Source organism: Antechinus flavipes, chromosome 5 (assembly GCF_016432865.1).
Source record: "Antechinus flavipes isolate AdamAnt ecotype Samford, QLD, Australia chromosome 5, AdamAnt_v2, whole genome shotgun sequence".
NCBI lineage: Eukaryota > Metazoa > Chordata > Mammalia > Dasyuromorphia > Dasyuridae > Antechinus > Antechinus flavipes.
This window is the reverse complement of record NC_067402.1, coordinates 300,298,029-300,315,339: the sequence shown is the minus strand read 5'-3', so window position 1 is coordinate 300,315,339 and position 17,311 is coordinate 300,298,029. Positions and strand designations below refer to the sequence as shown.

General features: G+C 45.4%; 1 long non-coding RNA gene across 1 annotated transcript; it reads left to right on the top strand.

Moving 5' to 3' along the window:
• Positions 1–9,819: 9,819 nt before the first annotated feature.
• Positions 9,820–11,733, top strand: LOC127539104 (uncharacterized). The gene is made up of 2 exons (XR_007947831.1): positions 9,820–9,934; positions 11,098–11,733. It is a non-coding gene; the product is annotated as an uncharacterized LOC127539104 (long non-coding RNA).
• Positions 11,734–17,311: the final 5,578 nt, after the last annotated feature.

Below are 17,311 nucleotides of genomic sequence, written 5' to 3'. Positions count from 1 at the left end.
AAACCGGCGGGCCCCCAGAGCCAGGACGACTCCGGGGGGACCCCCGACCCTACCGGCGGGAGAGAGGCGACGAACCGAGCCGACTCACCCCCCCTCCTCTAGAAAGAGGGGGGGCCCGAAGATTCCCCACCCCTCGCCGGGGGAACACCCCTCACCACCGGCGTCGGCGGCGAGAGGGTCCCCCGGGCCGGGGCTCCGAGACGGACGGCCAACGCGCACGGCCCCACGTAGGGGGGGAAACCGGCGTCCCAGGCGCGGAGGACGAACACAGCGCGAGAAAGGGTCGAGGAGGGGGGAGGCCCGTCGGGACGGGGGCTAGGGAAACCCCGGAGAGAGCAGCACCCACACAACCAACGCACTTTCCCCGCTCGCCACGAAAAAGAGGGGACCAGGTCCGCTAGAGAAGCTAAGCAGCTCCGAGGACGATCGGCACCGAGCAACCCCCCGTCCGAAAAGCTCCGGGCCCAAGGAGCGACGGAAAGATCCAGTCCCCACCGCGGGGAGGAACACCAGAGAGCGCCGGGCGAGCCCAAACCGCGGGGCGGGGGCACAGCACCGCCGAGGAACGCACGGGGCCCACGAGGCCTACCGCGTGGGAGCCGGGGACCCGGCCGAGCCCAAGAGACGCCTCCCCTCGCTATTCACCCTCCGGCAGTGGAACGGCGGCCGCACGACACAAAGGGCGGAGGCGCGGGGCGCGGGGAGAGGGATAGAACCTCCAACGCCGTCACCCGAGGAACGCGCGCTCGACGCCTGGCGGAGACACCTTTCAGACCACGGGACCGGAGGGGTCCGAGAAAGAGGAGCGGGGAACTCGGCACGGACCCGACCCGCACGGACGCGGCAGAGGAGCGGCCCGGCGAGAACTCGGAACACGGCACACGCGCGCCAACACGAGCCCAAGACGCGGCAACAGGCTGCCCTGATATCTCTCGGCTTTTCCCCCGCACCACGGACGGCGACGGCCTCCCGTAAAACCAGCGGAAGAGAGCGAGGGGGAGCGGGGAGCAACCAGAAACCGACCGCCCACCGGCAACGGGCATCTCGAGTCTTCCCCGGGCAAGCCCGACCACGGGGAGGCATCGCGGGAAGGCGGCGGCAAGGGGCGAGAGCACCGCGCTCGTCACCCCGTCGGGGCCGCTACCGAACAGAATCGGCCCTAGGAGCAGGGCCCGGTCCGCAGGATAGGGGCAGGAACCGCCACTCCCCCCTTCCCCAGGCGGGGCGGGAGGGGAGCCAGGAACAGGCACGAGCGAGACAACCGAGGCCGTCCCATCGTCTGCCCGACGGCCCTCCCTCGCGGGACCAGGGTCACCACATCGATCCGAGCGAAGCACGAACTCCCAGCGAAGCGGAGGCCAGCCCGACGCCCGAACGCACAGCACCACGCGCGGCTCGAGCGAGCGGGTAACGGCCCGGAGCCGGACGCGACTCGGGCAAGGGATCGGCCGCACCCCCGCCGCGGAGGAAGAGAACGGCACGGCGCCGAAAGCCAGCGGCGAATCCCCGGGAAGAAGCCAACACCGCGGCCGAGAAAAGCAGGACGGTGAAAAAGGCCGAGGCGCCGGGCAGAGACCGGGATCTGCAGCGGGAGAGATACCCAACCATGCCCAGGACGTCAGGGGTCTCGGGCAGCCTACAAAAAGCACCGCGGTATCCTCCGGCTTGGTCTCCCCATTGCCAACAACGGCCAGAACACTGCTTCCTCACTATTCTGCAGGCACAAACACGCCTTGGAGCACTGAAAAAATCCGTACCACTTCACCGGGACCATCCTGAAATCCACGCCGACCTCCTGGAACTCAAGCTCGGGCAACCCCAACAGAAACGATCCCTTAGGACTTCCGGAAAACCACAAATCCGCCGGAAAACGCCGGCCCACCGCGGCCACCGACCAGGGTCCGCCGGGGATCTCCCCCGACAAGCCCCACCCGAGAGGACGACCCGCTGCGGAGCTCTCGAGGGGGCGCTACGGCCCGCTCGATGCGCAGCTCCGCCAGAGACTAAGTCCGAATTTTCGCCGCCAGAGACTAAGTCCGAATTTTCGCCGCCAGAGACTAAGTCCGAATTTTCTCCTCCAGAGACTAAGTCCGAATTTTCTCCTCCAGAAACTAAGTCCGAATTTTCGCCGCCAGAGACTAAGTCCGAGAGTGCTCCTTCTCCACCCCCACCCCCACCCCCACCCCCACCCCCACCCCCGTCCGAGCCACAGCAATAGCTCGTGACCACGCCAGGACCCTAACAACATTTTCTTCCCCTTCGCCCTTTTTTTATCCCCCCCCCCCCGCAGTCACACGCAGAAATAATTCTCTACTCACAAAGGGGGGGGGGGGCGGGGGGGGGGGGGAAAGAACTAACTCTCTAACCTCCCACCTTCCCCCGCCCAGGGGGAAAAAAATTGTAAGTTTACTGCCCCCCCCCCGGCCCCCCCCCCCCTCAATTCTTTTTTTTTTTTTTTTTCCCCTGCAGTCAGGCGCAGAAATAACTCTCTAACCCCCTCCCTCCCCCGCCCAAGGGGAAAAAAATTGTAAGTTTACTGCCCCCCCCCCCCCGCCCCCTCCCCCGGGCATCCTTTTTTGTTTTGGTTTTAACCGTGCAGTCAGGCGCACAAATAATTTTCTAACCTCGGCCAGGAGGGAGAAAAAAAAACACACAAAAAAACCCAAAACCTTGTAAGTTTACTTTCTTCCCTCACCAGCGCCCTCCCTCACCCCCCACCCCCGCCTCAATCCTTTTTTTTTTTTTTTTAATCTCCTGCAGTCAGGCGCAGAAATAACTGTCTTAACACACACACACACACACACACACACACACACACACACACACGCCCTGGGGGAGGGGGGGAATTGTAAGTTTACTGCCCCCCCCAATCCTTTTTTTTTTTTAATCCCCTGCAGTCAGGCGCAGAAATAACTCTCTAACTAACACACACACACACACACACACACATCCGCCCTGGGGGGGAAAAATTGTAAGTTTACGGCCCCCCCCGCCCCCCAGTCCTTTTTTTTTTTTTTTAATCCCCTGCAGTCAGGCGTAGAAATAACTCTCTAACTAACACACACACACACATCCGCCCAGGGGGGAAAAAAAATTGTAAGTTTACTGATTCCCCCCCCCCACCCCCCCCCCCCCCCCGCATCCTTTTTTGTTTTGGTTTTAACCGTGCAGTCAGGCACACAAATAATTTTCTACCCTCGGCCAGGAGGGAGAAAACACACACACACACACACACACACACACACACACACACACCCCACACCCACACGCACGCACGCACGCACGCGCGCGCGCCCACGCCCACCCGCCCAGGGGGGGAAAAATTGTAAGTTTACTCTCCTCACCCCAGCCCTCACCCCCGCATCCTTTTTTGTTTGTTTGTTTGTTTGTTTGTTTGTTTGTTTTAACCGTGCAGTCGGGCGCAGAAATTACCCCCGCTCGCCCAGGAGGAAAAAAAAAAAAAAAACTTGTAAATTTACTTTCTTCCCTCACCGCCCCCCACAATCTTTTTTGTTTTTTTTATCCCCCGCAGTCAGGCGCAGAAATAACTCTCTAACACAGACACAGATATATATATATATATATATATATATATATATATATATATATATATAATATATATATATATATACATACATACATACATACACACACACACACACACACACACACACACACACACACACACACACACCCCCGCCCAGGGGGGAAATAAATTGTAAATTTACTTTTCCCCCCCCCGCGCCCCTCCCCCCATCGCATCCTTTTTGTTTGCTTGCTTGTTTTAACCGTTCAGTCAGACACAGAAATAATTCTCTACCCCAGCTCCCGGGGGGAGGGGGGGGGGAGGGTGCGGGGCGGCAGGCAAACGGATTTCATTTTTCCAATGGAACATAGTTTTCCACATTCATTTTTGTAAAACTGTGCTCTGAAATTTTCTCCCTCCCTCCCTTTTATGCTTGCCCTAGGATGCAACCTTTCTTGAGACCAGATTCCCACCCACCCCACCCCCGTGTAAAGTATATTTTCCCCCTATATTTCTTTTTAAAGTATTGTATTTTTCTAAGTACCCAGAAAGTTAGACTCCAACATTCATTCATTCATTCATTCATTCATTCATTCATTCATCAGTTCCAATGTTTTCTTCCTTTCTCCCTCTGATCTGAGCATCATCCCGGCCCCGGGAATCCATCTCTCTTGCCAGCTGATCGACTCCCCACCCCACCCCCTTCCAGGGGAGAAAAAGAAAACAACCACCGCGAACGAGTCGTTTGCCTCTCTTTTTAATTTTTAATTCTAAATCCTCACCCTGACTCCTGTTTCTTATCACTCCACCCCATTCCGTACCATTCAGATGGCAAGAAAGCCCTAAGAAACTCATTATATATAAGAAATCCCAATAAAACATTTCCCACGTTATTGGGAGAGAGGGGGGAGGGGGCTAAGTAAGTACAAGAGATACAAGGTTTCTTCCTTTTCTTCTCGAGTTGGTTCCATTGCATGCGCCTCATGCAAAAACCGTTCGCTGTCATGAAATCAAAATGATCTGTTCTGGGTCAATTTTCCCCTCCCAAATTCCTCTCTTCTTTGATCAGTCTTCCCTTAGTCTCTTGGTTCCGACAGGTCCCTTTCTCAAAATCCCCTTCCTTGGCTTTGGCTATGACCCTGAATCCCTAATTCAGGTAACCCTTTTTGGATCTGATCTCGGTATAAAGACAGAGTGAAATGTGGTCTGGGTCTAGTTTCTGCCACCCTGCTTTCCAGTGTTCCAGGAAGTTGTTGTTGTTGTCGTTGTCGTTTGTTGTTTGTTGTTGTTTATTGGGGGGGGGGGGGGGGGGGTGAAGGAGAGGGGTTAGTCCAATACCGATTGCCTGGCATTGGAGCTTGGAGCTTAGTCTTTATCAAACACTTTCTCCTTCATATTCCTTACCTAAACTGTTCCACAGACCAAGCACTACTTTGGGGGTTTCAATTTCTTAAATACATTGGAAATCTAGTTAGTAAATGCTAAGACTACTCCCTTCTCCATAACTGCTCTTTTTTTTTTTTTTTTTTTTTTTTGGATACTGTTTGAATTCATTATGCTTCCACCAAAAATGAATGAATCATATGGTTTCTTAACTGGAACTGGAAGTGGCCATAAGGGAAAGAATCTTGGAAGTCAAAAGTTTTTATTTCTTTGTTAGTTTTAAAGCAGCTCATACCTCCCATAGTTTTCTTTCCTAGAATATTTGAATTTTGTTTCAGTTTTGTCTGGGGAAACTCATCAATGTCTTCTTCCAATTTTTCTTGGCTAAATAGGGGTTCTGTAAGTATTCCATTTGTGTGTGTGTGTGTGTGTGTGTGTGTGTGTGTGTGTGTGTGTGTGTGTGTGTTTGTGGGGCAATTTATATTTTTGTTAATATGCATTCTTTTTGTGGAGATCTTCCTTCTTCTTCAATATCAAATCAAACCCACAGCAATGGCTTTGCTTTCATCTTTGTGGATTGTTCATTCATCTTTTTCATTTTGGATCTTGCTGGTTTGAATTGGGGGGGAAAAAAAAAAAAAAAAGACAATTAGCCAATTATTTATCTCTTAATTTCTCTCCCTGACCCCATAGCCAAATCCCCAGCTCCTAATCCTTATTTTCTCTGAGTTCAGCATTGAGCATTTTCCAAGGTGGCTTTTAGTAAACTATTCACGCAATTCGTTACTTTCTTCTCTCTCCCCCTCTTCCTCAGCAGCAACTGTATCAAGCACCACAACTACAGTAAAGAAAACCCATAGAAGCAATCAGAACAAAGCTTTGCCTGCATCCCTCAGATCAACCAGAGGGACTTGCTTTCTGAATCCCTGTGGTTTTTTAGGGGGAACACCTTGGCCTGATTGGGGGGGGGGGGGAGGGAGGGAGGGAGGGAGGGAGGGAGGGAAACAAGCCAACCCCTTCCCTGCCCCCCCCCCAAGAAATTCATTGATTTCCAGTCCTGGAGCAAGCAGCCAACTTAATCTCTAGTTCCTGAACTATACCTAATAGCAAAGTTCTAAATCAGAGGTAATTAGCCCTTTGGCACAAAGCCTGACCGGCAGGTAGCAAACATTGAATATATACTTATGTGCTTAATATAACATGGTAGTAGTATGTAATATATCTACTAGACATATAATACTACACTATGACATAGTAATATAACACTATACTGAATGTATGCCCCCCCCCAGTTCATCTATCTAATACCAGAATCCACAAACTAAAAGAAAAAATGAATTTTTTATTTCAATTTATCATTTTGAGTACCACTACTAGGACCCCTCCCTCCACAATCTCTTGCTGGAAAATACATCCCCCTCCCACTCCTCCCCACTTCCCCTCCTCAGAGCCCTTAAACTCAGGGATACCCAAGCTGGGAGGGGGGGGGGGGGGGGGGAAGAAAAATAAGATTCCTTCTTGCCAAGAGGAGGAGACAAGTTACAACTCTTCAGGCTTTGCAGAATTAAATGGGAGGCCCAGGTAGTAGAGAGAAGAAAGAAGAACAATTGGGGGGAAAGGGGTGGGAATGGGGGGGCGCTTTTATCCTCGGTAAGAAGTTGCTGTCCCTATGAACTTATTTCAGAATGCTATTATTTAAACATTTTAAAATGGGGGGTGGGGTGGAATATATGAAAGTAGACACTGATTGCAAAGGTGGCATTGTCACCAAATCAATGTGGGTACAAAGATAAGCTTTTAAGCCAACTCTTGTGTGAAGTTTTTGTTATGTTTTGTTTTTTAAGAAAGAAAAATGGAACAGCAAAAATGAATTAATCATATGGCTTCTCAATGGCAGCTGAAGGTGAGGATAAGGCAAAGAGTATGAAACTCAAAAGGTCTCTTGTCTTTCTTCTTCTTCTTCTTCTTCTTTTTTTTTTTTTTAAAGAAACAAATGTAAACACATTGTTCTAAATGTAACTGAGGAAAATTTTTAAAGAAATATATTTCTTTACATATAAAAATGCATGCATACACACATGAATGAACGAACCCATAGCAGTTACTGTCTTTAAAGGCAAACACTATTATAGCAAAGTAGGCTTGGGGCATCCATGGCACCAGGTCCTGCTGGGGAAAAAGAAAAAAATTTTAAAAATGAGGAAAATTCCCCTATGCCCACGAAAGACCAAGAGAAAACTTTTAGTAACATAGTATCATTGTGTTCCTTATTTTCAAAAGTTCAGAGCCCCCACATTGTGAATAACTGCTTAAGAAGCATGTTCATAACACTGGGAAATGAATATAAACTGCTTGCATTTTTTGTTTTTCTTCCCGGGTTATTTATACCTTCTGAATTCAATTCTCCCTGTGCAACAAGAAAACCGTTCGGTTCTGCACACATATGTTTTTGTTTTTTTTTTTTTTTTTTAAATAAATTTTATTTTATTTAATAATAACTTCGCATTGACAGAATCCATGCCAGGATAATTTCTACACGACATTATCCCTTGCAATCACTTATGTTTCGTCTTTTCCCCCTCCCTCCCTCCTCCCCCCCCCCCCAGGATGGCAAGCAGTCCTATATATGCTAAACATGTTGCAGTATATCCTAGATACAATACATATTTGCAGAATGCACACATATGTTGTATCTAGGATATACTGCAACCCATTCAACATGTAAAGGACTGCTTGTATCTGGGGGAAGAGGTGGAGGGAGGGAGGGAGGGAGGGGAAAAATCGGAACAGAAGTGAATGCAAGGGATAATGCTGTAAAAAATTACCCTGGCATGCGTTCTATCAATAAAAAGTTATTTAAAAAAAGAAGAAGAAGAAGAAGAAGAAGAAGAAGAAGAAGAAGAAGAAGAAGAAGAAGAAGAAGAAGAAGAAGAAGAAGAAGAAGAAGAAGAAGCATGTTCATAGAAGCCAGTGCAAGGGATAATGTTGTAAAAAACTACCCTGGCATATGTTCTGTCAATAAAAAGTTACATATATTGAAAAAAAAAGAAAAAGAAAAAGAAAAAGAAAGAAAGAAATGACCAGAAGGATGAATACAGAGTAACGTAATAAGGTTCCAGGAGGGAGGGAGGGAGGGAGACAGAGACAGAGAGACAGAGGGAGTGTGTTTGGGGGAGTGGAAGAAAGGGAGTTTTGAACCCGGTTCCAGGTCCCAGAGATTTTTCCAAAAGCTACGCTGAAAGGGACCCAGCTTGGCCCACTCAGACAAACCTGTTTCCTTTCTATTTGGGTCCCAGGAAGCTATCTAGGAGGCCTAGTGGTTTCTAGGGGTGTTGAAAAAGCCAGGGGACCCCACAAGTTTGGCCCCAAGGCTAAAGATTTTCCCAGACTGCCCTTTCCACAGGCCAAAAGCAGCCACGCAGACAGATCCCTATTGCTCAAAGTCTTTCTGTTGCAAGTCCCAGGACCAAATGGGAGAGAGAGACAGGAGCACTTCCTTTCAGGAGGACAAAGGGAGGTGTTCACCTTTTTCAGCCAGGTCCTAGAGCTTTTTCCAAAGTTCTCTTCAGGGCAAAAAGCTGATTACAGCCACATAGACCCACACCCTTGGCCCATTTAATTCTTTTAATCTTATTTATTTTTTGTTTGTTTTTGTTTGTTTGTTTGTTTGTTTTTTAGAGTAACAAGGCCCTAGGAGGGAGAGAGACAGAGAGACAGACATGGAGAGGCAGAGAGAAAGGGGGACTGTGGTTGGGGGGAGCAGATTAAAGGGAGTTTTGAACCCGGCTCCAGGTCCCAGAGAGTTTTGCAAAAGCCACACTGAAAAGGACCCAGCTTGGCCCACTCAGACAAACCTGGCTTTCTTTCCATTCGAGTGCCAGGAATCTAAATAAGAGGCCTAGTGGTTTCTAGGGGTGTTGAGAAAGACAGGAGACCCCACAAGCCTAGCCCCCAAGGCTAAAGATTTTCCCAGACTGCCCTTTCATAAGCCAAAAACATGCCGCACAGACAGATAGGCCTATTGCTCAAAGTTTTTCTGTTGCAAGTCCCAGGACCAAATGGGAGAGAGAGACAGGAGCACTTCCTTTCAGAAGGGGAAAGGGAGGTGTCCACCTTTTTCCCAAAGCTCTCCTCAGGGCACAAATCTGATGACAGCCACATAGAGCCACACCCTTGGCCCATTCAATTTTTTAACATTTTATTTTATTTATTGGGGGTTTGTTTGTTCTTTAAGTTTTTTTTGTTTCTTTGTTTGTTTGTTTGTTTGTTTGTTTTTGTTTGTTTGTTTGTTTGTTTTTTAGAGTAACAAGGCCCTAGGAGGGAGAGAGACAGAGAGACAGACATGGAGAGGCAGAGAGAAAGGGGGACTGTGGTTGGGGGGAGCAGATTAAAGGGAGTTTTGAACCCGGCTCCAGGTCCCAGAGAGTTTTGCAAAAGCCACACTGAAAAGGACCCAGCTTGGCCCACTCAGACAAACCTGGCTTTCTTTCCATTCGAGTGCCAGGAATCTAAATAAGAGGCCTAGTGGTTTCTAGGGGTGTTGAGAAAGACAGGAGACCCCACAAGCCTAGCCCCCAAGGCTAAAGATTTTCCCAGACTGCCCCTTTCATAAGCCAAAAACATGCCGCACAGACAGATAGGCCTATTGCTCAAAGTTTTTCTGTTGCAAGTCCCAGGACCAAATGGGAGAGAGAGACAGGAGCACTTCCTTTCAGAAGGGGAAAGGGAGGTGTCCACCTTTTTCCCAAAGCTCTCCTCAGGGCACAAATCTGATGACAGCCACATAGAGCCACACCCTTGGCCCATTCAATTTTTTAACATTTTATTTATTTATTGGGGGTTTGTTTGTTCTTTAAGTTTTTTTTGTTTCTTTGTTTGTTTGTTTGTTTTTGTTTGTTTGTTTGTTTTTGTTTTTTAAGGGTAACAAGGGCGGGCAGGGGACAGAGAGAAAGAGAGAGAGAGAGAGAGAAAGGGGGAGTGTGTTTGGGGGGAGCGGATTAAAGGGAGTTTTGAACCCGGCTCCAGGTCCCAGAGAGTTTTGCAAAAGCCCCGCTGAAAAGGACCCAGTTTGGCCCACCCAGACACACCTGGCTTTCTTTCCATCCGGGTCCCTGGAAGCTCAGGAAGAGGCCTGGTGCTTTCTAGGGGTGTTGAGAAAGACAGGGGACCCCACTAGAGCTTTTCCAAAGTTCTCCTCAGGGCCACAAACCTGATGACCGCCACATAGAGCCAGACCCTTGGCCTGCGTAGTTTTTTAAAATTTTACTGATTTATTGACGGATTGATTTTTTTTTTTTTTTTTTTTTAAGGGTAACAAGGGCCCGGGGGAGAGAGAGACACAGAGAAAGAGACAGAGAGAAAGGGGGAGTGTGTTTGGGGGGAGCGGATTAAAGGGAGTTTCGAACCCGGCTCCAGGTCCCAGAGAGTTTTGCAAAAGCCCCGCTGAAAAGGACCCAGCTTGGCCCACCCAGACACACCTGGCTTTCTTTCCATCCGGGTCCCTGGAAGCTCAGGAAGAGGCCTGGTGCTTTCTAGGGGTGTTGAGAAAGACAGGGGACCCCACTAGAGCTTTTTCCAAAGTTCTCCTCAGGGCCACAAACCTGATGACCGCCACATAGAGCCAGACCCTTGGCCTGTGTAGTTTTTTAAAATTTTACTGATTTATTGACGGATTGATTTTTTTTTTTTTTTTTAAGGGTAACAAGGGCCCGGGGGAGAGAGAGACACAGAGAAAGAGAGAGAGAGAAAGGGGGATTGTGTTTGGGGGGAGCGGATTAAAGGGAGTTTTGAACCCGGCTCCAGGTCCCAGAGAGTTTTGCAAAAGCCCCGCTGAAAAGGACCCAGCTTGGCCCACCCAGACACACCTGGCTTTCTTTCCATCCGGGTCCCTGGAAGCTCAGGAAGAGGCCTGGTGCTTTCTAGGGGTGTTGAGAAAGACAGGGGACCCCACTAGAGCTTTTCCAAAGTTCTCCTCAGGGCCACAAACCTGATGACCGCCACATAGAGCCAGACCCTTGGCCTGTGTAGTTTTTTAAAATTTTACTGATTTATTGACGGATTGATTTTTTTTTTTTTTTTTAAGGGTAACAAGGGCCCAGGGGAGAGAGAGACACAGAGAAAGAGAGAGAGAGAAAGGGGGATTGTGTTTGGGGGGAGCGGATTAAAGGGAGTTTCGAACCCGGCTCCAGGTCCCAGAGAGTTTTGCAAAAGCCCCGCTGAAAAGGACCCAGCTTGGCCCACCCAGACACACCTGGCTTTCTTTCCATCCGGGTCCCTGGAAGCTCAGGAAGAGGCCTGGTGCTTTCTAGGGGTGTTGAGAAAGACAGGGGACCCCACTAGAGCTTTTCCAAAGTTCTCCTCAGGGCCACAAACCTGATGACCGCCACATAGAGCCAGACCCTTGGCCTGTGTAGTTTTTTAAAATTTTACTGATTTATTGACGGATTGATTTTTTTTTTTTTTTTTTTTAAGGGTAACAAGGGCCCGGGGGAGAGAGAGACACAGAGAAAGAGACAGAGAGAAAGGGGGAGTGTGTTTGGGGGGAGCGGATTAAAGGGAGTTTTGAACCCGGCTCCAGGTCCCAGAGAGTTTTGCAAAAGCCCCGCTGAAAAGGACCCAGTTTGGCCCACCCAGACACACCTGGCTTTCTTTCCATCCGGGTCCCTGGAAGCTCAGGAAGAGGCCTGGTGCTTTCTAGGGGTGTTGAGAAAGACAGGGGACCCCACTAGAGCTTTTCCAAAGTTCTCCTCAGGGCCACAAACCTGATGACCGCCACATAGAGCCAGACCCTTGGCCTGCGTAATTTTTTTAAATTTTACTGATTTATTGACGGATTGATTTTTTTTTTTTTTTTTTAAGGGTAACAAGGGCCCGGGGGAGAGAGAGACACAGAGAAAGAGACAGAGAGAAAGGGGGAGTGTGTTTGAGGGGAGCGGATTAAAGGGAGTTTTGAACCCGGCTCCAGGTCCCAGAGAGTTTTGCAAAAGCCCCGCTGAAAAGGACCCAGCTTGGCCCACCCAGACACACCTGGCTTTCTTTCCATCCGGGTCCCTGGAAGCTCAGGAAGAGGCCTGGTGCTTTCTAGGGGTGTTGAGAAAGACAGGGGACCCCACTAGAGCTTTTCCAAAGTTCTCCTCAGGGCCACAAACTGATGACCGCCACATAGAGCCAGACCCTTGCCTGTGTAGTTTTTTAAAATTTTACTGATTTATTGACGGATTGATTTTTTTTTTTTTTTTTTTAAGGGTAACAAGGGCCCGGGGGAGAGAGAGACACAGAGAAAGAGACAGAGAGAAAGGGGGAGTGTATTTGGGGGGAGCGGATTAAAGGGAGTTTTGAACCGGCTCCAGGTCCCAGAGAGTTTACTGCCCCCCCCCCAATCCTTTTTTTTTTTTTAATCCCCTGCAGTCAGGCGCAGAAATAACTCTCTAACTAACACACACACACACACACACACACACACACACACACACACACACACACACACATCCGCCCTGGGGGGGAAAAATTGTAAGTTTACGGCCCCCCCCCCCCCCCCAGTCCTTTTTTTTTTTTTTTAATCCCCTGCAGTCAGGCGTAGAAATAACTCTCTAACTAACACACACACACATCCGCCCAGGGGGGAAAAAAAATTGTAAGTTTACTGATTCCCCCCCCCTCCCCCCCCCCCCCCCCCCCCCCCCCCCGCATCCTTTTTTGTTTTGGTTTTAACCGTGCAGTCAGGCACACAAATAATTTTCTACCCTCGGCCAGGAGGGAGAAAACACACACACACACACACACACACACACACACCAAAAAAAAAAAAAATACCTTGTAAGTTTACTTTCTTCCCTCACCGCCCCCCCAATCCTTTTTCTTTTTCTTCTTTTATTATTTTTTTTTAATCCCCTGCAGTCAGGCGCAGAAATAACTCTCTAACACACACACACACACACATACACACACACGCACACACACACGCACACACACACAACACACCCACACCCACACCCACACCCACGCACGCACGCATCCGCCCTGGGGGGGAAAAATTGTAAGTTTACTGAACTCACCCCACCCCTCATCCCACCAAGGTGAAACCTAAAACAAAATGCTATACAATGTTTCAAATTATGTATGCATGTTTTGAAAATTAAAAAAAAAAGTTTTAAAAATAAATTGAAAGCAAACGGGAAAAAAAATTATCCACCCTGTTTTCAGGAAAGAACCTGAAAAATTTATCTCCCACCCATTTTTAAATTTTTGGTAAATAGATTTCATCTTCCCCATTACATTTAAAGAGCTTTCCTCATTCATTTTCCGGACCTGTTTCAAAATTCTCCCACCCACAGTGTATCTACGTTCATTTGGCATTGCATGGGTATGCATTTACCTCCGTTTGCCCGTGTCTATATATACACGTGTGGGCTTGCAGCTCAGTGTTTGAGTGTGCATCTTCAGAAGTTTCCTCCGATGTAAGGTGTTGTCTTCAACGCTCGGTGGCAGCATTGTATAGAGAATAAAGGTATTCAGCCAAGACCAATTATCCAGAGTTGTAGCCTTAGACTCTAACTAGCTCTGTGAGGTATGGGGACTTATTTAAACATATTTCCTTCTGTTCCCTTGTCGACAACATGAATTGGAGCAACACACGGCATCCCTCTACATTACTTCGAGCAGAAAACCATAAATAGTGTCAGGAAGCATTCATTGGTAAAGGCGTGGACCTCTCTTTCTAGCAGGAGCAGGAACAGCAAAAATACCTTCTCGTCACTATACAAACCTAGAAAGCTTTCTTCTAGATTTTCTAATTTTTTCAGAATGTCTTGGACAGTTTGGAAAAGCAGGGAAGTACGTTTCAAGCAAGTCTTTCATTCCTGTCTCTTTCTTCCTACTAATAGTTAATTTTTTTCCCGTTCCTGGAGGAACCATTTGCTGTCAGCACTCTCTGCTCTTCTTTTAGAACCCTGTTCCATAATATGCTCATGGAAGAGCAGAATACAAAAACTAAAAGACTGAAAATTTTATTCAACTTTCATTTAGGGATCACTAGACAGCAGGTAGAGATAGGAGAGGGGATAAATCAGAAGCATATGGAGATGATCACTCGCCCTTGTGTATGTGTGTAACCTTTAGACACTGTTATATACTGATCTATTTTCCTATCAAGTGATGCCAGCAGGATGAAAAAAGGATGTCTTATCACCACTATTATATTATATTCCTATTAATAATATTAGTTTTAGAAATCAAAACTTTTTTCCCCTTTTTGATCTGTTTTTCTTATGCTGCATAATGTTTGTGGAAATATGTATAGAAGAATCAGATGTTTAACATATTAGTATCAAGGAGAGAAGGGTGAATTTGGAAGGCAAGGTTTTACAAGGGTGAATGTAGAAAATTATACATATATATTTGGAAAATAAAAAGCTTCAATTAAAAATGTTTTTTAAATTATCATTTACTTTTTCCTCATGGTTATCACAATCTCATTAGACACATCTAAGAAAACTCTCAAAGTAGTGTAGATTATTTTCCTATACTACAGGATAAATTAGACTCAAATGTCTTAAAAATGCGTCCAAACTCAATAAATATAATTCAATTAAAATACTATCAATATTTTGAGTATCTTTGACCACCACCAAATAAAAAGGCAATCTTTCTCATACTTAAAAAGGTAGCTTTCATGAGTTTTAATCATTCAAGTAATGTCTCTGGGAGCAATCTTTGATTTATGACCTTCTAACATGGAGGAGGCCATGCCTCAATCAACAATAGTTTGAATTTTCAGATGATGGAAATTTAAGTCATTTATAGTTCTTTGAAAAAATGCTCCAAATCACTATTATTTAGAGATATGAAAATTAAAACAAGATATGACCTCATACCTCTCAAATTGTCTAAGATGACAGGAAAGAATAATGATAAATGTTGGGGAGATGTGGGAAAATTGGGACAGAAATGCATTGTTGAAGTAGTGAAATGATTCAACCATTCTGGTAAGCAATGAGGAACTATGCTCCAAGGGTTACAAAACTGCATACCCTTTGATCCAGCAATGATATTATTGGGTCTGTATCCCAAGGATAAAGGAGAGAAAAGGACCCTCATGTTCCAAAATATTTATAGCAGCTCTTTCTATGGTAGCCAAGAATTAGAAAATGAATGGATGCCCATCACTTAGGGAATGGCTGAAGAAGTTGAATTGATGTGAGGATCATGGCATATTATCGCTCTATAACAAAAGATGAGTGAGCTGATTTTAGAAAGGCCTGGAAAGATTTCATTAATCAATGTTGAGTGAAACAAGCAGACCCAGAAATACATTGTACACAATAACAAAAATGTGTGATGATCAACTATGAAAGGCTTGGTTCTTCTCAGTAGTGCGGTGATGTAAACCAATTCCAATAGATTTGTGACCGAAAATACCATCTGCATTCATAAAAAAGAATTAAGGAGACAATGCAAATCAACACATCCTATGTTCACTTATTTTTCCTGTTTTTTTTTTTCCTCTTTCCCATGCTTTTCCCTTTCACTGTCTGTCACTTTCTGTCACAACATGATTCAGAGCAAAGTGTATTAAAAATAAATAAATTTACAAAGAGAAAAGAGAGGAAAAGAACATTAGGTATGATTGCATTAAAAAAAAGTAGTACTTTTTAAAATGCCCGAGATAAAAAAAGAGGCTTAATACAGTTTCCCTTTTAAGCAATATGTGAAAATAAAAAAGAATCAATACCCTATATATATTTCCCCCCGATGTCGGTCTCAGAAGTTTTTTATGGTCATCTTTCACTACATCATTAATTTAGCCATATAAAAAATCAGAGAAACCATCTAACCCAACACCCTGACTCACACAGAAGATTTTCAATTCACAGAAACTATAGGATCATCATGCAATCATTTCTCTGCTTCTCTTTACTCTATCATTGGAAGAAACAGAAAAAGTCAGTCAATTATTCTGTATTTTCTTATCTCTGGTTAAATTATATAGGCATGGAATTTAAATCTTTTGCCAAAAACAAGGTAGAAAATCATCCATCAACTCAGTCAGGTCATTTTCCCCCATTGTTTTATAAGATATTTTGGCAATTAAGAATGATAACTGTGCATTTAAGCTTATGAGAGTGCTAGGACTCTCTCACTGAGAAAATAAATTCTTTCATATAAGATTTAGCATTCTCTATCAAGTACACAGATCACTTAAGAGAAAACCAATGGACATTACTGCAGTTTACATAAAGAAGATTATTCAACTGGTTTCTATCAAGTAGTTTCTCTTTTTAGCTTGAAGTGACTGAGAAATATGAAGACTAACAAGATTGAGGGTAATCTTTCATTACAAATAGAGGTATAATTGTATCAAAAGAATATGCAAGAACTTGCAGAAAGCATAGACAAAGTAATGACGATTTTTAAAGAGGTTTCTATTGTGAAATGATATCTACATCTAAACAATCTTATACTGCTTCTTGTCATACAGGTAAATTCTAGTTCTCAAAAGTACTGCCAAATGAATTTGAGCTCTATTATTTTCAACCAGGCTTTTAAGCAGGGTCCCCAAAATTCTCAAGGGTTTTGAGGAATTCCTCAAAACATATACAAGTTGTTTACTTAAAGATGATTTTCTTTATAATATCAGTGGGATCAGGAATGACTATATTTTCCTCCCATTCATTATCACAGATACGGACTGTCCAGAGATATATTATCTCTCAAACTTACGTCACTTCCAAAATGAACCTTCTTTGTGCATGTTTAATAACTGTTTTTCCTTTTTTCCTTTTCTCACTGCCATTTTTACTTGCATCCATAGGACAATTTGGTCACAATTTAAAATTCTTTGTGCTATATTGCTGTAATTTCCTAGATAGTATTTTATTTAGGATTTTTATATCAATATTCATTTATGACATTAGCATATAGTCAAGAAGTTTCTTGACTGTCACATCCAACAGCCTGCATATAGACTGAATGCATATAGATAGCCTGTAATTTCCCCTAAATGTATTCAATTTTTAGACCTTTGAAGACAATGTTGATGTTTTCCCTTTAACAAATAGTCCCCCAGTTGACAAACTGTTGACATAAGTCTTTTTCCTTATTCTGAAGACATCCCATTTTCAAGAACATCCAGATGTCTCCTTTGAAGGAAGGCTGAAATTTCTCAGCAACTTTATTGTTTCCTTTTATTATTTTGCATCCTGATGGATTAGCATGAATTATTTTCCCTTATGTCACCATTCTGTTACAAACAGAAAAAAAAAATTAATTCTTCACTAATGAACTCAATCTTTCAGAGAAAGAAATGAACCCAATGAACATAAGGCTTCTTTTCAGTGCAAATCCTCTGATATGAAGAGATGCTCTCTTGCTGAAGCCCTTCCCATGTTATTTCTACATACATCT